The 22877-nt window shown below is 35.9% G+C and overlaps 1 long non-coding RNA gene across 1 annotated transcript; it reads left to right on the top strand.

Moving 5' to 3' along the window:
* The first annotated feature begins 8 nt into the window (after positions 1-8).
* LOC129031783 (uncharacterized) lies at positions 9-17391 on the top strand. Its single transcript, XR_008501125.2, has 6 exons — positions 9-111; positions 4232-4280; positions 4697-4830; positions 11337-11399; positions 13102-13249; positions 13736-17391. It is a non-coding gene; the product is annotated as an uncharacterized LOC129031783 (long non-coding RNA).
* The last annotated feature ends 5486 nt before the right edge of the window (positions 17392-22877 follow it).

The following is a 22877-nucleotide window of genomic DNA, read 5'->3' on the forward strand; positions in this document are numbered from 1 at the left end:
TTGACTCTCAGCAAATCAAGCAAGAGGTCTTAAAAAGAAAAAGTAGAAATATCTTATAAGTCAGTTTATACAATGGATAGAATTTTCTGTTCCTACTCCAATGGCTTCAAGGTAAGAAAATGATTTGAAACAACTGAAAGACTAAAATGGGAGACTAATGACATTTATGCTGTCTTCTATCCTTTTTTGTTGTTAGAATCTATTTTTTAAATAAACTTTTTAATTTTAGATTAGTTTTAGACTTACAGGAAAAAAGTTAACAAAAACTGTACAACTAAACTGCACAATTCATTCTCAGTTCCAAAACCATCTTTAAAGTTTTTTTTTTGTTTTTACTTGTTTGGTTGTTGGGATTGGTTTGCTTTTCATTTTTTGAAATCATATGCATTTAATGTTACTTCAGGGCAATAATTCCAAGATTTGTGTAGGGAGATAACACTGCCATATTCCAGGGATTTAGGATAATAAAAACACCCTGCTTAGTTAGAATAAGAATTCAGAGCCATGACCTCTGGTCTTCTTAAGTAAATACAGGAGAGTTTAAAGCTGCCCTCTGGGCAAATATTTTAGGGGCTGATGAGCATTTAGCTTCACTTAAGATAGAGCTTGTCATCAATATACCCAAGTGACTGACAATTTCTATTTACTGTTTAATAAAAATATACCCAGAATCCACTGAAGTTCCTTGTCAACTCCAGGACAAAAAAGGAGGTACATCTTGAGGAGCAAGTAGAACAACATTTTAAAGTCTAAGAAGGTCACCAGTCTTTGGATGAGTCTGTAGTAGCTTAGAAGCTTGTTGCCCAATAACCCAAAGAGGAGAATGAACAAACTCAAAATGAGGGAGTGTGATTGCCCCTTTAACACTTAAACCCCGTGCCCTTGGAAGCAGAAGTCCTAAAACTCCACAAAGAAACTACATTGGTGCTCAACAAATATTTGTTAACTAATTGACTCTGAATAAATTTGGTAATTTTTACTCTGTATAAAGAGTGAGAAGTGGCCACTGAGTTTCCAAGAAAACAGGGAAGGCTTAGGAAGAAGAAATTTATGCTCTAGCACTGAATTTACTAGTCAGGGTTCTCCAGAGAAACAGAATCAATAGGAGATCGATATATTGATTTATTATGGGAATTGGCTCACATGATTTTGGAGGCCAAGAAGTCCCTCCATCTACTGTTTGCAAGCTGAAGAATCAGGAAAGCTGGTGGTGTAGTCAGCCCACTGTATCTGTGGGTTCCATGGATGCAATCCACCATGGATAGAAAATATTCAGAAAAGAAAAGTGTTTTAAAAAATATAAATTTAAAAAGTACAGTATGACAACTATTTACAGAACATTTACATTTTATTAGGTATTATAAGTAATCTAGAAGTAATTTAAAATATTCAGAAGGATGTGCACAGGTTATATGAAAATACTACTCCATTTTATGTAAGAGACTTGAGCATCTGTGGATTTTGGTACTTTCCATGAGTCCTGGAACAAATCCTCTGCAGATACCAAGGGATGAGTATAGTTTAGTCTGAGTCTGAAGTGCTGAGAACTGGGAGTAGGAGGAAAGGCTGGTGTAAGTCCTAGAGTCCAAAGGCCTAGGGACCAGAAGTTCCAATATCCCAGGGCAGAAGAAGATGGATGTCCCAGCTCAAAAAGAGAGAGAGAGAATTTGCCCTTCCTCTGCCTTATTGTTCTATTTAGGCCCTCAACAGGCTGGTGAGGGTGGTCTTCTTTACTTGGTCTACTTACGAAAATGCTAATCTCTTCTGGAAATACCCTTACAGACACACACAAAAATAAAGTTTTACCAGCTATATGGGCATCCTTTAGCCCAGTCAAGTTAACCCATAAAATTAATCATCACAAGCACCCTATTTTTAAACTTGTGATTCTGCAGGGAAAATACACACACAAGCCAAGAAGCAAACAAAAATCTCCCACCTTAGAACCAAGTTTTTTTTTTTTTTTAAGTTTACTGTATTCAACATTCTGTGTTACGACCTTCTCATATACTTAGAACTGTATGGAAGACACAAAGACATAAGACACAGACTCTGTTCTCAGGGATCATATATTCTTAACAATAAGAGCTCATATATGCATATGACAACTTGAATATAAAACCTACATGATAAAGTTCCAAGTGAGTTATACAGACAAGTGCTGTGAGAATTCAGAAGAGAGAGGAACCATGGTATGCAGAAAGTCTTCTGGAGGTGAAAGCTGAGTGATTCCTTAGAAATTCAGAAGGATTTGAGTAAACACAGAAGTAAGAATAAACTGTTTCTACACCTACTTTTTTCTACCAGAAAGAGGGTGAACAAAGAATACAAGGTGAAAATAATCACTGATTTGTCCATGGGGTTGCAAGTAAACCAGTTTAACTTGAATGTATAATTGATACTGAGGAGTAGTGAGGGAGAAATTAAAAATTCAAAACAGATTACAGAAAGCCTGGAAGGGTCAGCCAAAGCTTCCCCTCTGTGGAACAAAGGACAGGACCTGGGACTGATTTTCAGCAGCTGCATTCACTAGATGTGGAACACTAGGCAAACTTTTAAACCTCTCCCAAAGCTGTGGTTTCCTCATACTTGTGTGTCAGACTTGTGCATTATCAATAATATGCATAGTGTGGCACTCACTGAGTGATTGCTCAACAAACCTAGTATCATTTTAGGTAATGGAAAATCACTGTAGACTTTGGATGAGCAAAGCCTTAAATTAAGCAGTACTCCCCATGAAACAGGTTTTGTATATAACATGGTGTCAAGAAATTGAGATGGGAAAAAGAAAAACAGAAGTGATTTCAAGGTAGGGGGCTGCACTGTGGAAACCTAGTTTCTTTGAGATCGAAGCATTGAGGAGTAGTTTCCAGAATTAGGAAGTTGTAGCAAGAAGTGTCAACTGAATATTTTAAGTTTTATGTTCTAAGAATGAAATGATGGAAGCTCTGTATGGAGAGGGAGAGCAGGTACAGTGGAAGAGAGACAGGCGATAGGCAAGTTTATGGTCAAAAAGGAAAGGGATTAAGGCTTAAATCTTAGTGAATCTGAACCTTGTGAGGATACCATTTGCAAGGAGTTGGTCATATTGCCGGAGAGACATTATGGAGAAGACACATAGCCTGGTGGATTTAAGGAAAGCCAAGAATTTTGAATTATTTATATCATGTGAAGATTCAACCAATAATTTGACATTGTTGAGAATAGCAACCAAATTTTAAATACCAGGAGAAAAACATGAGGCAGATTATGAAATTCTGAAGATAACAAGGAAGAGCCAATCTTTCCTGGGGGATGGAGACAGAGGGAAAAGTAGAAATGCAAAAAGGCTAAAAAGTGGTATATCATGATATCTAAACATCAAAGGAAAAAAATGGAATAGTAAGTGTGAGTGAAAAATCTGGAGATCCAAGAATCAGTTATTTTCTCTTTTCCCCATCAAGTAGGGATGAGAAAGGCAAGCAAAGGTATAGTTTCTATCAGACTAGATATGTACTGTGGTATTTTCTGAGGAAATCCAGTCCCACTTAAGGAGAGTGAGTAATGAAATAAGGTCAAAAAATGATGCCTCCAATCTACTTAACATTTATTTTGTGACAATTATAAATAAGGAACTATGCCGGGAGTTTAAGTAAGTGAAATAAAAGTTTTAAAGACATAGTAGAAAAACTGGACTCACTGTGGGAAACAGAAACATAGAAGGGTAGACTCAAACTTAGGAGTTGGGAAGCAGTAGCAGGGGAGTTTCAGACCTCAGCTAGAAAGAATGAATAACACGAATTTAGGAGAAGCTGGTTGAGAGGCATCTGCAGAACATCAAAAACATTTCCAGGCAAGGGGTATCAAGCCTCTCCACAAACATGAACATATAAATCCATTTCAATGTTTGGAATAGACTGTCTCCCCATGAATTAAGCACCCACCTTCATCCATGAAACTGATCATGTTTCAGTTTTGAAAACTTGATTTTCAGATGTTTGTTGGGGAAAGGGCAAGAGGAAGGGGAGATTCTTCTTAGAATGTAGGAGCCGGAACAACTTTGCCTTTAGAAACAGCTTTCTCTATTCGAAACGGGATGCTTATCTGGGGGATTTGAATAACCAACATTTCATTGTTTCTTCACTTCAATAAATTGAATATAATGATGTCCTTAATTTACTAAAAGATCTTGAAATGCCTCTTGAAACCACCGAGAAAAGTGTGAATTGTATATTTATTTCCTTTTCAACAGTCACCTCAAATGCCACCTCTTCCAAGAAGGCCTTCGTATGGGAAGGAGGGTATGTATGGATGCATGAAGGGGGCTGCAGTGGACATAGTTGGTTGCCCGCTAGTATCCCTTCTACACCACCCTCACTGTCAAACAGCTGCATATTTTGGGCAGAATTAAGCCAGCCCAGTTACCCTAAGATTGAACCCTGATTAGCTGATGCCAACCTGACTGACACAGTCACAAGCCCCCTTACAGCAGAGGTATGTTCATAGATAGGACATGTGAATTAGGGTGTAAGCCAACTTAATACACAGAATTCCCCTGGTTAAAGAGATTAGTCAAAAGTCAGCACAGGGCTTATGTGGTCAACTTAGAAGGAAGCCCAAGACTTTAGTTGATGCTTTGGGTAAGAAATTTAATCTATGAACCATTTTCTCATTCTCTCATGCCCCCGCACCCTCTTCTCACGGTTGTCATGATAAGGTTAACCAGCCTTGGAATCAGCTTGCCACAATAGAAAGAAACTTAGAGAAACAAAACTGCTCCTTAGTGAATACCATAGAGCTGCTGGATCAAGCCTTGCCTGCAACTTCCACCGCTAGTGACCTTTTGAGTTTGTAAGTTCATAAATTACCTTTTATTGACTTAAAACAGGTTAAATATCATAACTAAGACACCTTTCTGAATTACCTTTGTACTCTTATTTTATTTTTCTAAATATTTTATTTTTCCCATTTATTTCAATCTTACCACATGTTGTCTTGCACTAAATCTATTTACTTACGTTTCTTATCTTTTCTCACACACTTTGAGCTCCTTGAGGGCAACGACTATAGTTTACATATTTTCAAATTCCTCCTAGCTTTCATGATGTTGCTTTGCATATAGCCATGCTTAATGAATATTTGTAGAATGAGTAAATCTAACTTGTGAACTTGTGCATTCGATCTCACTACCATGTTGTAGTTAACACATATAATTTAAAACTGTTAAAAAAACTGAATATAAAAGCATCGTTTTATTGTTTAATTTTGTTATCTTGAGTAAGGGGGGGTTTGCATTAAGATTTGGGTACATTGAAGATAGTCAAAGGCCAAAAGAAATTTGCTGGCTAGGAGCGGTGGCTCACGCTTGTAATCCCAGAACTTTGGGAGGCCGAGGTGGGCGGATAACAAGGTCAGGAGTTCAAGACCAGCCTGGCCAATATGGTGAAACCCTATCACTAGTAAAAATACAAAAATTAGCCAGGCGTGGTGGCGGGCGCCTGTAGTCTCAGCTACTGGGGACGCTGAGGCAGAAGAATCATTTGAACTTGGGAGGCAGAAGTTGCAGTGAGCTGAGATCACGCCACTGCACCCCAGCCTAGGCAACAGAGCAAGACTCAGTCTCAAAAAAAAAAAAAAAAAAGAGAGAAATTTGTCTTGCTTTTAATTCAAGTCTTGACACTTATTATATTTGATCTTGATATACTATATTTTACTATATTTACCTTATATATCATATATATGCATCTTACTGTATTTGATCTGGGTATAATTATTCATTTCTCTTGTTCTCAGTTTTCTTATCTATAAAATGATGATAAAAATAATATCAGTCTTATAAGATTGTTATAAGGTTTAAATGAGTTAATAAAACCAAAACACTTACATCAATGTCAGATATACTAAATACTTAACAGGTGCTGGCAATTTTTCTTGTTCTTCTATGGTATTGTTGTGATATTATTATTATCATCCAAGTTGAGAAATACTTGTAGGGTTTTTCATGTTAAAAAAGTAGTTTTTTAAAAAAGTAATTTGATTTTTATTTTAACTCACCGTTTAATAAAGTTAATTTAGAATTATATAATTACTTTTTATTGAAATTTTCATTGAGATAATTGTACATGTACTCACACGACACTGTGAGAAATAATACATAAATATTCCTTGTATACTTTGTTTGGTTTCTTCCAATGGTAACATTTTGTAAAACCATAATACAATATTACAACCATATTGTTGCAATCCAACAATCTTATTCAGACTTCCCATTTTTATTTGTACTCATTTGTGAGTTCACGCCTATGCATGAGTGTATTTTGTACATGCGTGTGTGAAGTTCTTTACAATTTAGTTTCCTGCATTTTTGCCTGTATCTACCAGACAGTCAAGATACCGAGCAGTTCCAACACCACACCCACCTATCATCCTCTCATCCTTTCTGTACTTACTTTTTGAACTAAAAATTAGTTGTGTTTTTTAAAAAAATAAAAAACAAACCAAAAAAATCCTTATGAATCCAGCACTCCTACTGCTTGCTATTTCCACTGCTAGCTTACAAAGGTCCAGGTTCATTTGCTAATGGTCATACACTTCTGATGTAAATTTCCCTGAGCAACACTCATTAACATGCACAACCGACTGTGTATCTTTGTGCAGGTATGTATATTACCGTAGTATCTCTATACATATTTATCTCTCTGTCTAGAATGCAATTGAGAATACAAAGTCTCATTAATTTAATTTACTTACTCCATGCTCCATTGTCATTTATTTGAATTATAAGAATCTATTCATTATTATTAAATCAAACTCGTGACTTTGCCGTCTGGTCCAGTCACTCCAAGATTTAATTTCACCATTTATATATAGCATTTTACCTATGTTCATCAGATGTATATGACATTAAAGTCCCTTTATGGAAAATATTAAAATATAAACACATGTGCTGTTTAATTTGTATTTTAAATATAATATGCTAAAATAAATATAAATATTAAAAATAAAATTATTTCTAGATTGTTAATGTCTTCTAAGAGTAAAATTAGTCAGAAATGCCTATCAGTCAACAAGTATATTGATGAAGGTATAAGAAATTACAGAAAACTGGAAATTTATGATAACAAAGGGTAAATGCGGCAAGATGAACTCAGAAGGTGTGCTGTGCATGCTTTAAATAATCTCGGTGCAAAGGGACCAGGCATTCAGGAACTACTTTGGAGATACTTGACCTAGCTGTGTTCCCTTCCCAGTCATCTGCTCTGTCAGCTGATCAGATCTCTTGAGGTTTTCTCACCAGGAAATGGAAATAAGCCCATTATTTGCAAGAGATTAAATATTGATCAGAATTTTATATTTATTTCATATTAAAATCTATATGTAAGTGCTTCATTATTGAGTTCAATTTCTGTATGATTGTTCAGTTCAAATAGCAACACAATAGAATTTGCTTCTATTGTAAATTGTAAAAAATTAGTACTACATCATATAAAATGACAGACATGAGTCTTCGTATGAGATTTAGCTCTCACCACAAAATAAATGTTAAGTGAATGGCCAACATGATAAAACATTGGAAGCAAAATAACTGAAAAGAAAACGATCATAGGTGCTGGAGTCAGAAGGCAAGAGCTTCCTGGCTCTGACGAGCAAAACATTCAAACTCTACGGGCGTTGGCTTCCATATGTGCAAAATGACAATAATAACAGAATCTACTTTCTAGTTGTTGTGTGGGTTAAATTATTTGATATGCATATTTCACCTAAAAGTTTCCCAAGTATATAATAATTATTTCAATAAATGTCAGCTATTACTAAATAAGACATTTTCAATCGTAATCTCAACTTTTATTCTGAGTGCCCACCCTGATATATAAAATATTGAAAAAAATCTTTCATAATTGTTAAAACAGCAATATAAGAGATCTTGCTATAATACCCAGAGATAACCGTGGACAATTAGCTGATTTTGTCATTAGAATTACTTCTTTATCATGAGAATTAACAGTGAGCAAGATGGCTGGCTATGTACAATAGAATGAAACTCATAAAAGTTTGCTAACTAAAGTGGGTTTTTAAAATTTATGCTGAGAAGGGCAATCAACAGAGATTTTAGAGTTTTGCTAAATTTTACAAGTAAATGTTGAGTATAGAGGGAAAGTTGAGGTAGAATGGGTATATAAGCTGTTAGCTTTGTATGGTATTTCATTTCTCTTTTATCTCCTCTGTCATCATTCCTCCACTAGACATTTCCCAGCACCTCGCTATCTGTTATTGTTATTGCTTATTTATCATATACCATATTTAATACCAAGCATGACATTGTATTGATCAACCCATTATGTCTTTCCAGTGTGTCCATCTACTCAATTCTGATGGCTTTACACATTAGCTCTTTTGAATGATGTAATTGGATTCAGAGTCTCCTGGTGCATACTACTTCTTGAGAATATGTTAGGCACTTCAGTAAGCTGCTTTAGTTTTTTCTGGGCAGACAACAGTAGATTTTGCTTTTATGCACTAATTACTCCTTCTTACTGCCTTTTGCAAGATTTTCTTCCTCTGCCTCTCTTACCTGTTTTCTTTATGATTCTATCTTACGTTCTTTTCAATTCCTAATCTTCATGGTCTGCTTAGATGAACTCTTCGTCAATATCTCCAACTATAAGTTATCTACTGAATAACTAAAAAACGTAAGGCACAAGACTTTAGATCTCTATATTGAGTATATCTAGCTGGCCTTAGGATACTTCTAAGTGGATGTCTTACTGACATCCAAACTCAACATGTCTACACTGAACTAATCATCTCTCCAAACCCGCTAGTACTTAGAGCAGAGAATGGCACCTGTGAATTACCGTTAACTCCAGTCTGCTTGTTCCCCACAGTTAGTCAGTCACCAGTCTTTGATGAATCTATTTTATAAATAACTTTTTAGTGGTCCATCTTTCTAATCTCTACTGCCACAATCCAATTCCAGTCCACCAGCATCTCTTTCTTAGGCTACTGCAAGTCTGAATTATTGGTTTTCCTTCATCCAAAATATTCTCCTGGATGCTGTCAAAGCAATCTTTCTTAAGTATGAATATAATTGCACCATTATTTCATTTGAAACCCTTCAATAACTGCTTGCTCTGAGAATAGAATTGAAACTCTTTGTTGTGACTCCTACTGCCTTTCGTGACCTAGCACCATCCTAGGAGTCAACTTATTTACTGGCAAAAGCATAAGTTTTGAGATTATATGCCTGCATTTAAATCTGAACTCTTCATTCATTCATCCATCCATCCATCCATCCATCCATCCATCCATCCATTCATTTTTGAGTAACCACTTTGTGCCTGGCATAGTTCTTGCCTCTGTGGATACAGCAGTGAACACTGACAAAGCCTCCTTTCTGGAACTTTTATTTTAGAGGCACAAAATAATTAACAAAAGAAGAAGTATAGTACTTCAGACGATGATAAAATGCTCTGGAGTGATGGTTGTGATGAAATTGATGTGCATATTTAGTAGTATTCAGAGATATGGAAAAAAGGGGGTAAGTCTTCAAGGTGGAGGTGTATTAAATAGCCTTTTATTTTCTGCAGTAGTATCATCTCAAAGCTAAATATTTCTGGGACACTTTATGTTTGAAAAATGTATTAATTTTTATTATCTAAAAGAATCTCTAGTTGCTTTGTGGAAGACACTATGAGGAAGCTAGAGTGGAAGCAGGGAAACAGTTAAAAGGATGATTTGCAATTCTTTAGGGCAGATATAAAACTAAAGTTGTAGTAGTGGACATGGTGAGGAGTTGTCTGACTCTGAGCATATTTCGAATGTAGAGCCACAGGTCATTCTAATGGATTTGAAGATAGAAAAAATAGTAAGATGACTTCAAGGTTTTGACCTGAGAAACTGCACCTGCTGGCATTATTCATTGAGATGGGAAAGAATGAGGGAAGATCCTATTAATATTTGGATTTCAAAGGAGAGAATCAAGAACCTGTTCTATTTCAGATGGCTGATACATGTCCAAGTGAAAATATCAGACAGGAAGCTGGGTATGAAAGTATAGAGTTCAGCTGAATAGTTTGGTGTTGTCCGTCATTTGCATATGGTTTTAAAGCCATGGGCTGAGTGAGGATACTCAGGAAAAAGTGTTGATCAGGGTATGCTAATAAATGTTTAAGGAATTGCTCTCTTCTAAAAATATGTATACTTACACACAAACATACACACACATACATACATACATATGTATATATATATCAGCAGATTAGTCTATCCCTCTAGACAGGACTCATTCACTGTAATTTGCCAGGGTCCCCTCTACCCCCTCAGCTATGCATCTGCACTGATATGGGCCCTTGTCACTCATCTATATTACTGGTCTGTTCCTTTGACACTGGAGTTTGTTAATCAGCAGTAGTCCTTCTTTCTAGGTTCTTTCCATTTTATTTATTTACTCCATGCTCTATTACAAGCTATTTGTCTCAAATGTCACATGGCAGATGAAATCATGTATCATTAGTCCCAGCTTCCTTAGATCCAGGCCAATGTCAGTCATGGCAGAGAAAGGACAAGCTGGAAAATACTCCACTTTCTAAAGGTATTTCTCAATGCAAATAAAGATTATTCTTCATCTGCTTGAAATTTTAAAATTTCTTCTTGTTGAACTGTGAAGCTGGCACACTGCATGTAGCTGCTGGGTTGTGGGTGCTCAGGAATTGTGTTTTCAAGGGAAAATTACCAGGTTGCCTTGAATAATAATATACATGTTTTTGGCATCTTCTTAGAGAAGGCAATATCAGTATGCAATGAATATCAGTATATTAGCTTTGATCAGTCCTCAAAATTGAGAGCAACAGGTCAAAACATTTTCAAAATCCTTTACAAAATATGGTAAAGAAGACTCATTTTATCTTAATTTTTTAAGTAAAGTGATAATTTCTTATATAATAAAAAGAGCCACAAAATTTATTATAAAAATGATTGAATGTAGAAAGATTATACACTGAATAGCCCACAAACCAGATTTGTCAGGAACGGATTGTAAGGGTCACAGGGTTACAACTGGATGCTAAACACTGACTGAATTAATTGCCCCCTCACTGAGGGCATAAGGTTAGCTTTCAACCATATGCCATAATTTTTTTAACGATTTTTTTTCTTTTCTGGAAGATGTATGGAGTATAACTAAAAAGCAATAAAAATTTTCACATTAAAACCAGAATCATTACTTTGTAGTGAAATAGCAGTCATAATTTCCTCTTTTCAAATTTTTATTCCTTTCTCCATTCTCTTTGTTCTCTCTGCTCTACCCCCTTCCTTTGCATGAGTTTACATGTCTTGTGATATTTTTCTTTTTCCCTCAGAGCATAGATACAATTTCCTGTGGGACACTCAGTATCTCCAAGACCTAGGATGTGCCTTGAGAGGTATGGTACTATTTTGAGGTCAGTTATAACATAAAACTGCATTAGCTCCCTCATTTGTGAAAAGTATACCAAATTCCCAGATATGTGGCAAGCAGTTACTGGTAAAAACACAATCCTAGTGGTTTTCATAATTGGTGTTTGCAAAACCAGAAATAATTCTGATCATGTTGCATCCCCCTTATAGGACTCTGGCAGTGAGAAAGGATTTTGCATTTCATGAGTTTTAGTAGATATTATATTTAGACTTTTTTCTGTAGCAGAAAAAATACTTCAGAAATTTTTTCTTACACTAGTTTGTGGAACATTAATGAAATACAAACACACACATTTTTACTTTTATTGGTAAGATTTCAAGAAAGATGTAACAGATGATTCTCATGGAATATAAAGATTTTTCAGCTAATCTTTAAATTACTTTCATTTTTAATTTTTGTGGGTACATAGTAGGTATATTATATTTACGGGATACATGAGATATTTTGGTACAGGAATGCAATGTGTAATAATCCCAGCATGGGAACTTTAAATTACTTTTAAAAGGAGACGTCACTGCTCCATTTTGTTTACCTTTCCCAATAAAATGTAAGACTCAATGAGCACTCTCTCAGTTACTTGAAAAATTATTTTGTCTTACTTTGGCATAATTTTTGGAATGAGCTTTCTGCAATGTTCATTGGCCTAGACATTTATTATAAACTGCTTGACCTTAATCGATTTCTCATCCATCTATTAGTCCAAATCCATACTTCGGGTTTAAATAACTTAAGGACCATGATCTGACTCATGAAAAACTTCCATTGACTTTACTCAAGTCTGTGAAATTTTGTCAGACATCCAGAATCTAATTCATTGCTACATCCCAGAATACAAACTACAAAAAAGAAACTGATGAACTTTGTACCATGTAGCAGGGTAATGTTCTTTTAATGTTTTTCCTGGTTTCAATAAGATTTCTTTATAAATAAATAGCATTTATAATGACATTTAGATTCCTGGTAGATAACTATTCACTTATACTAGAGACATATGCTAAATGATTTTCTTACATAAAATATTAACATTACTGCTTATTATTATCATTATTTTTAGTTTCCTTTAAATTTACTTTTTAGGCACCCCAGTTAAGTGCAGCCTATGTACAGAAACAATAAATTTTTGCTGGTTGTTTATTCTTAAAATATTTAGGCCTAGTTTTAATGCTTATAGTGGATAGCTGAAAAATTTTCCTCATGTTGTTGGAATGTAGGATGAATCAAAGGGAAGTTAACAATTCCAGAATGATGGCAGCATGAGGGCACATATTCCACCCCTGAACAAAAATGTACTTCTTTGATCGGAAGTAAACCAATGACAGGTACAGTGCAGTGGGATGGGGAGTAATACTGACGTCGGGAATGATACCAAACACAGACCACAAATCTTAAAGAAATTCTTCCAAATATGGCAGCATTTAGAACCCAGATACCATTTTTTTTTTTTCCAGGGTAGAACAGACTTATAGGAAAGTGAGGAAATTCTGGGAAATCCTAATATTAGAGAGACAAAGGTTGGCGCTGCAGGCAGGCTCTGAGGAATGACGGGGCCTTGAGCCTCTTTCCCACCAGAGTTCAACAACATTCCTAGGCCATGCTGGCATCTCTGGAATGTAAAGTGAGCACTCTGCCCCTCCTCACTTTGCTTCTCTGATCTGACATTTTCGTAGTTACCAAGTTCCCTCAGATGAAGGAGGAGAGAACCCTAATCTGAAGAGGGGAGGTCTGAAGTGGACAGGAACAGTACCAAGGAGACCAGAGGAGGCAAAACATTAAAAGTTGAGGAAACAGCATAAATAACAGAAGACTGAAACTAAGGTGAGCGGGGAAAGCTTGCACTCTGCAAGCAGTTAGCCCAGGTTCCAGTCCTAGTGCACTGTTTACTTACTTGGTATGTGCTACCGAGCAAGTTTCTTAACCTGTTTGTGCCTCAGTTTTCTCATCTATAAAATGGGAATAATAACATACATGTAAGAATTAAAAGATAATATGTTATTTATATAACAAGGGATTATGACAGTACCTGGCACATACCAAGAGTTCTGTAAATGCTGATAGCTTTTATTAAATTAAGTCATTTAATACATTTACTTTGTTATTAAATTAAATATTGCTATTACTAAATCTAAATAAAAATGAGATTAAACAACTTATTTAATAGACAAAACCTCCAATGGCGTCAAAAGTCGTCCGTATGATACGTAAAAGAGAGCTGAAATAATGCAACTCAAAAGATAATAGCAAAGGACGTTATGCTAGAAAAGCTAATCACTATTGCCTAGTCACATTCTCTTCTTGTAATAGTCTCCCAACGACAGGAATGAAGGCCGCGTTCTTTTTCCTCTGACTCTACCCCACCTCTGGCTACAGCTGATTGGATCAAAGACAGACACCTGACCAAGGACAGTCACGCTGTGCTTTATGTCCCGGCCGAAAAAGGCTCTGGTGAGGATCAAAACTTTTTTTTAATTTAGGTAATTAAATAAATGAGCTGAACGGAAGTCTGAATCAGTAACTCTTTGTAGCCTTAAATGAAGTACAGCGGGAAAAGGAACACAGGAACTCAAGCTTGCCCTGGGCTGCCTGGTGGGAAACAGATCCGGATCTGCAAAGGTGTTAGGTATCTGTGCAGAGGAAGCCGTCTCTGCCCTTGATTTCGGCCCTCAGAGCCCTCAATGACAGCAGTAGAGTCTTCTACTAAGCTATGTTTCTAAGGATAAGGTTGGGATCCTGACAGTGAATAAGGTTATCCTGCAGGATGGAGAGCTGAGAATTCTTGGCACCCGAGCCTCTCTGAGGCAGTTACCAATGCAAGCTCCCTCCCACATGTGAGGAGACATCCCTTTTTAAGCCCATCCTGTGACCAAAGCTTGGAATGCAGCGCTGGCTTTTGGAAATAAGCAAAGGCAGATTAAGGAAGAAAGGGCCTTTACTGTGAGTTCTGACTGATATTTCCCTTTAGGGCCTTGAGGCTTAAGCCTTTCGTTCTAGAAGAATGGGGAGGGGAGGAGCTACTCCCATTTGTTGCTAAGCGACTAAAGCTTTCTCGGGTCACGTTTGCAGCTATTGAGAATCAGTGACAAGGTGGATGTAGAGATGCAGGGAGAAGCCTCTCATTTCAAGATTTCTGGTTCTGTATTTTAAACCATGGAGTTCGCAAGAACAAAATTGATTGGAAGCCTGTCAAAGTTCGAGAATGGTGTTTTTAGAAAGAAGCCAAGCCTTAGAAGGAGGAATAAGTTTCAGGCTTAAACCAACACAGCAGGGCATCTTATCTTCCTCTGCAAAGTCCAGGCCCGATACAAAGGATGTTAAGAATAAATATAACAAAAAATATGCACAACCTGTATGAAGAAAAAAACACAAACCAACCAACCAACCAAATGAAGGGCCTAAAATAACAGAATGAATGGAGAGTCATGACATGTCCTTTTTGGAAAGACAGATACTGTAAAGATGTAAATTTTCTGCAAACTATTTGTAAGTATAACAAAGAGATCCATTTTGTATTTGACGTGACAACATAACTCTCATTTATTTGGAAGATTAAATGTAGGAATATCCAGAAACATTCTGAGAAAAAAAGAGTAACAAGTAGGAATTTGCCTGTGGCGTATTAAACCTTTTTTTTTTTTTTTTTTTTGAGACGGAGTCTCGCTCTGTCGCCCAGGCCGGAGTGCAGTGGCGCGATCTCGGCTCACTGCAAGCTCCGCCTCCCGGGTTCACGCCGTTCTCCTGCCTCAGCCTCCCGAGTAGCTGGGACTACAGGCGCCCGCCACCACGCCCGGCTAATTTTTTGTATTTTTAGTAGAGACGGGGTTTCACCGTGTTAGCCAAGATGTTCTCCATTTCCTGACCTCGTGATCTGCCCGCCTCGGCCTCCCAAAGTGCTGGGATTACAGGCGTGAGCCACCGTGCCTGGCCTTAAGCCATATTTTTAAACTGTGATAGTGTTTGAGTAACAGCATCGGAGTAAACAGGCAGATCAATGGAAGAGATTAAAAAGTCCAGAAGCAAACCAAGCTCTAAGTTCCTGGGAATTTAGAGGTGATATTTCAAATCAATGTACTGAATGGGTTTTCCAAAAAAATGTTTTGGAACAAATGGCTAGTGTTTGCAAAAATATAAGAGAAGCCTGCCTCCCACTTAATGATATTTTGAAATTTAAGGCTGGGCACGGTGGCTCACAGCTGTAAACCAGAAAAGCCAGCACTTTGGGAGGCCAAGGTAGGAGGATCACTTGAGGCTAGGAGTTCAAGACTAGTCTGGGTAACATTACAAGACCCTGTGTCTACAAAATTTTTTTTTAAATTTGCCAGAGGGATGGTGCCGTCTGTAGTCCTAGGTACTTGAGAGGCTGAGGAGGAAGGATCCCTTGAGCCCAGGAGTTCTAGGCTGCAATGAGTTATAATCACCCACTAGACTAGAGCCTGGGCAGCAGAGCCAGATCCTGTCTTTAAGAAAAACAAAACAAAACAAAACAAAACAGAGATTTGAATGAAAAGAATAAGATTATAAAATATGAGGAGAAAATTCAGATTAACAATGCTACAATCTTGAAATGGGGAAGTGTATTAGTCTGCCAGGTCTGCTATTAATATAAAAAAAAAAACCTGTGGCTTAATGGAAATTTATTTTCTCAGTTCTGGAGGCCGGAAGTCCAAGGTCAAAGTGTCAGCAGGGTTGGTTTCTCCTGAGGCCTTTTACCTTCTCCCTATGTCTTCAGGTGGCCTTTTCCCTGAGCGTGTGCATTCCTGGTGGCTGTTCCTCTTCTTATAAGGACACCAGTCATTGGATTAGGGCCCCACCCTTAAGACTTCATTTAACCGTAATTACCTCTTTAAAGCCCCTATCTTTAAATAAGCCACACTGGCAATCACCTTTCAACATACACATTTGGGGGGATGCAATTCAGTCTGTAACAGGAAGTATTTTCTAAGTCTCACCTCAAAGACAGACCAGTCATTCATCTTACTATAAATCAAAGCTGTTTAAAATAATACAAATCTCATTTTTTATTGATTTGATTTTTTAAAAATTGATGTCTTAGCATAAGTAAGATTATGGGGATACAGGGCAGTATAAGTACTCTCCCACACTGTTGGTGGGACAGAACATGGATATAAATACTGTGCAGGGCAATTTGGGTTTTGTAACATACTAAAAGAATGTGTTTCCTCTCCATTTCTTAGATTTTATCCTAAAGGAGTAGTCCAACGGGTGAGTAAAAATATATGTGCAAGAATGTAAAATTGTATCAGATAATGAAAGTAGGAAACAAATTTGGTGTTAGTAAATAGGGGATTAGATCAGCCAATTAAGATACCAGTTACCCAGTAGAATACTTTTTAGTCATTAGGGAAATACATAGTAAATCAGTTTTCTGGGAATGGACCTAGAATCTTTAACATGTTATGTTAAGTGAAAAAAATAAATTATAGTATGTTCCTATTTATGTAAAAAATATAAATAGAAGTATACATGATGAAAAGTGGTAATATATGATCTGAATTATTTACGCTGAGCATAGAATATTTTGCTAATCAGAAAGGCAAGCTATTTTCATTTTTAAAAATAACCATTTGTAGAAATGAAAAGCATATTCCATATATAGAAATACATATTTAAAAAATAACATAAAATTGGAATAGATAAAATACATTTGCTTGATGAGGGGGCTCAGAAAATAGAGGTAAAAAAGTCTTATAATATCTATCAGCTTAAACATTTGGGAAACATGGACTTAGAGCTTTCCTGGGAAAGTTTTAAGCTGTCTGAAGATGGAATGTCGTAAGTAAGAAGGGCCCCTTGACACTTGATGAAAAAGAGTTTAAGAAACATGTGGATAGTGGAAGAGGAACACCCTGCCAAACTAAAATTTTGTCCCCAAAGTGTATCTCTTAAAGTGGAAGTCTATCCCTACTATGCACAGAGTTTCAAAACTGATAAACAATTCAGGATTAAAGAAAGTTTTAAGTAATTTCTCTCTTTCATAATGCATGAAGTATTGTTTTCTCACTACATAAAGCATTGGTTCTGAATTGTTTAGTTTTTTAAAATAGACATTTAATTTTTTAATGGACACTTTAATGGACATATTTAAAAGATTAAATGTGTTCATACTACTTATGGCATAGGAAGTTCTTTGTTGACAATCTGTATTATACCTAACATGATGTGATTTATTTTATTTTATTTTTTGTCTTTTACTTCCTACCAAGTAAAAAGCATATTTTAAAATACGCAAAGTTCAATTTTTACAAACTCAATACTCAGTCTGTTGTGTTGATCCCACAACATACTCATGATGCTAAAAATTCTAGGCTGGCATTTCAAATGGGAGTGAAACAGCATACTGCACAACTTTCAACAAGCCTAGTGCCAAAAGATGAAAAAATATATTTTCATTTATCATGAGTCCATTTAAGCACCAACATGTATGACTTTAGCATTTAGTGTCAAGAACAATATCAACAAGTAAGGGATGATTATTGGATTTTGGTCACATGTCCTACTCCATACCATCCCATCTTTTTTGTTTTCCTTTATAAAAATGGTATATGCAGGTATGGAGCCTCACCTTCACTTTGCTTTTGTATCTGTTGAATGAAGAGTTTTGGCACTAAGGGTACAGAAAGAAAGAGCTAAGAACTTTGTAAGAGAGAGAATGAAGCGCGAAGGGAGTATAGGCTCTGTAGAAGGTGAACTTCCAGCCCTGGAAGCCAGAAGAATGAAAACAAACAAAAAATGGAAAAAATGTTTTAAAGGTGAAAATTGCTAAGTACAAGGGAAGTTTTGTATTCAAATGCTTCTTAAAGGCAAACACTGCCCTTTTTTTCCCTAACAAACATCCAACAGAAGTGCTTTTTTTTATGGAATATATTATTTAATTCATGATATTATGAGTCAAGCACTGTACCGAAAATTTCCATTATATATTTATATTACCTTTAAGGAAGAAAAAAGTTGTCCTTAAATATATTTTATATAGATCTAAAATTAGTAAAAGTATTCAGGAGAAATCAAAGCAATTTTGGCTTTTTAAGTGTCAATATTAAGAAATTAAAAGGATGCAGAATTAGAACAGTAATTTAAGCAATCCAAAAATAATTTAATATGTTAAAACGTATATACTTTTAGATTATAATTGAATAAAATTGGAAGTGAGCACTTACAAAAATTTTGTGAATATTTTGGATATATGTTTAGTCAATAAATTGAATATGAGTTAAATAAGCACAAGATTCAGATTACTCTGCCTATTTCTTAAGATATATAATAGTGTTTAAATAAACCTCACCACTGGTAAATTTATTACAACCATTTTGCATTAAAATAACTGAAAATTATAAAATAAAATTTATATTATATTAAGACAAATGTAAAGAGATACATTTATATACACTTATGTATCTTTATATATCTTTATATGTATCTCTTAAAGTGGAAGTCTATTCCTAAGATGTGTATCAGAATTTCAAAACTGATAAACTGATAAAAATATATATATACTTATAAAGGTATATAAATATTATATATAAAGGTATATAAAGATATATAAAAATATACATATATAAAGGTATATATATTAAGATATACATTTATATATATCTGAAATGAGGTCTTGCTATGCTGCCCAGGCTGGACTCAAACTCCTGGGCTTAAGTGATCCTCCCGCCTCAGGTTTCCAAGTAGTTGGGATTATAGGCATGAGTCACTGCACCCAGCTAAACATATTTTTAAATAAAAACATTTAAATGGAATGGACTTCATAGATCAGTTTGGTACATTTTTTAACATAAAAATTTGTCTTTAAGTTTTAGAAGATCACAGTTTCCGAATCCATTTATAAACTGCTTTTTAACGAGTCACTTAAAAAGCTTTCCACTGAATGCTCTTTTTTTATGTGGTAAGAATGTCAGCAACTTTAGACATTTATGATTAGTCTTTCTGACTTTTACTATACTCATTTAATATACCTAACTTGTTATTTAGGATGCACACTTGCCCTTTAAAGGCATTCTCAAGTGAATATAGATATCTACAATTTTTAGACTGTAAAAAAAAATTATGATTTCTTCCTTTAAGATAGTTGATAAAACTGCTTTATAAAAATGGTAAAATATAACCTTTTAACAAAAGAAAAATTTTAAACTTGAGAATGTCACAAAATATAAAGGTTAGGTAGAAATAACTGTGATTATGTATCATAAGCACATTTCCAACTACCAATGAAAAAAATCCCAAATGAAATATTTAAAAACTCGTAGTTGTTTCTGAGTATCACTGTGTTAAACAGAATTCAATATGTAAATTACTACATTTTCTTCTTCAGTCTATGAAGTAAAAGCTCCATTACTCTGATCATTTGGGAATGTAACTTTTCATCTTTGGTTCTCACTTTGTATTTATACACCAATTTACAGTGTTTAAAGCCCTCTCATATATTTATCTGATTTTAGGATTATATAATGTTCATTTGAAATATTATCCTCATTTTTTATGTGTAGATGCTGAGTTATTCATTCCATCTATCACCATGTATTAACTGACCTTTTTTTTTTTTTTTTTTTTGAGACAAGGTTTTTCTTCTGTCACCCAGACTGGAGCACAGTGGCACAATCACTGCTCACTGCAGCCTCAACCTCCCAGGCTCAAGTGATCCTCCCACCTGAGCATCTCAAGTAGCTGGGACTACAGGTGCGCACCACCACACCCGGCTTATTTTTGTATTTTTTGTAGACACGGGGTTTCACTACATTGCCCAGGATAATCTCAAGTGATTCTCAGCCTCCCAAAGTGTTGGGATGACATGTGTGAACCTCTGTGCCAGGCCTCAACTGATTTTTTATTATATGACAGACTTTAGAGATTCAGTAACAGTGGCTATGGAGTATGAGCATTGTAAAGATAGCAGTAAATATGAGGTGTACAGAGAATATGTATGAAAGAAAACACATGCAAAATGGGGTCAAGAAAGGCATCTCAGAGAAGGTAAGGCCTGAGTCAAGTATCATAAATAGACATTAGACAGGTAAAGATGAGCAGTAAAAGGATGTGATAGTGTTTGCAGAGCAGCCTGGGCATGGCACCAAAGACAGGCTATATTGCCCATCCTGGGAACAACTAAAGGACTGACTGCAGAGGCCCACTTGGAGTTGGAGTGGGAAAGTGCAGGAGAAATGGCAAGGGATGAGGCAGCAGAGATATCCAAAAGGCTAGATAATGAAGACCCTTGTGTGCTATATTAAATGGACCTCACACTGAAGAATATTGAGAACCAGAAAAACACATCAGACACATCAGATTTGATTATTTGAATGGTTTGGAGAGGGGGCATTGTGGGTATTCAGACTTTTAGAGATGATAGTGTAATAAACCAGATATTAAAATTCCAAATAAACAAGATGCTAAAGTTCCAAACGAAGGTAGCAGCAGCAGAAATAGAAAGAGACTCTGTTGGGCTTATACAAGAGATTAAAATGTTATTTAATCTGGAGATATATTTCTATAATTCACAATGTAAATAAGTCAAAATGAAAATGACATGTGAACACTTATGTCAGATATCCAAAGTAATTGCTAAACTTCAACAAACTAATGGGATTTAAAAAAGGATGACTGTATAAGAATAGCCTTGAATATTTCTTAAAACAAACAAAGCATATCGGATGACTGTAACTGTATAAGAATAGCCATCAATATTTCTTAAAATGAACAAAGCATATTGGAAGACTGCATTATATTAAAATATAATGACCATACCACTATCATAATAAAATAATATGATTCTCATGTAGAAAGAGCCAGCTTTATGCGTCAGATCTCCAAAACAACAGCAACAATAATATGTTTTTGTATGTCTAAAAACATCGTAAGCAAAATTAAAAAGCAAACAACTGGAAAAACACATTCAACATGTAAGAAAGATAACGGGTTTATTCATAACTTTAATTTAAAAGATCTTTTGAAATTACATGAAAACTGGATATAACAATGACCAAGCATATAAACTTTTCTAAATATAAACAAGTGGGCAATAAGCATATTGAATAAAGTTCAAATTCATTCTTATGCAGAATTATAAACATTACAACAAGATTATGCCATTTTAAAACATACTGAATTAAAGAACAGTAAAAAAATGACACCAATCATTAACGAGTATGTGGGAAAATGGCCACTTTATATATTCCTCATGATAGCAAACACATGAGAGGGAACTGCAAAATCTTCCTGGAGAGCAATTTTGGCAATATGCATCAAAGCCTTAAAAATGTGCTTTGACTCAGCAATTCCAGATCTAGGAATTTATCCTAAGAAACATACATTTGTGAAGAAATTTAGTTTCTTAGCCTGTGTCCTCCAAAAGCCAAACCTGAAACGAAACCCCATGGGTGAGTCCTATATTGGAATGTCAACCCCAAGGAGCAAGCACGAGGACAGGGAAGCAAAATGAGGAAGGAAAAAGCCAGAAAGGGCGCATTATCACTTCAGTCACCATCATAGGCAAGCGGTTGCCTGTTATTGCAGGATGGTCCAGGAAGTCATAGTAAATGTGTCTCAGGCTTTCCATCTGAAGGAGAAAGGGGCACATTTATGTACCTCTTCTCATCCCCCATTGGACAAAAGTTAGCACATTTCCTGGTTACACAGGAACAGCTCCTCCCTATCCCTCACTTCACAGTATCCCACGTGTCTGCTTGAGGGTCATTCTGTCTGAGTCTGATGTGAGGTGCTGTCAGTTTGCACATGTCTAGAATGGATCAATGCCCTTGAGGTGTCTGAAATACAAGACTGAGAGGATCTGAAGTGGTGCATATGAGGTATCCAATAAAGTCCATCCCTTGCAACACAATGATCCGTTTGTGTCCCTCATTTGTGTGCATCTCCCTTACTATGTAATGGAGACTTCATTTTTGGTCAGAATAAGTTTCCTTCACTTCTTCCCTGAAAGAGAAGAGGTACAAGTCAAATGTGCCAGAGTCTCCTTCAAGGTGGAGGACAGCCACAGTCTCTGCAAAGACTTAACATAAGATGATGAGTGAGAAATAAAAGCAAAACAAAACAGAAACCTACCATCTCCACAGATACAGCTGCTCCTGAGATTGTAATTACTATTTATGGTTTACCTCCTTCAATATCAATTCAAGATTTTCCTTACTCTTGGCCAGCACTTGGCCCCCAGAATGGAGAAGATCCAATGTAATCAACCTATCAAGAATGGCTTTCTTATCTCCCCAAAGAATGATGCTTTATCAAGTGTTGATGTCTGCTGCTGGCAGGTTGATCATTCAGCAGTGGCAGTAGTTAGGTCATCCTTGCTGAGAGGGAGGCTATACGGTTGAGTGCATGTACAGACTCCACCATGACAATTATCATTTTTGCACTACTATGGCTAAGAAGAGAGAGTTGGTCAGTTGACATCCACAGGAAAAGTCATACT

This window comes from Pongo pygmaeus, chromosome 11 (assembly GCF_028885625.2).
Source record: "Pongo pygmaeus isolate AG05252 chromosome 11, NHGRI_mPonPyg2-v2.0_pri, whole genome shotgun sequence".
NCBI classification, from domain to species: Eukaryota; Metazoa; Chordata; class Mammalia; order Primates; family Hominidae; genus Pongo; species Pongo pygmaeus.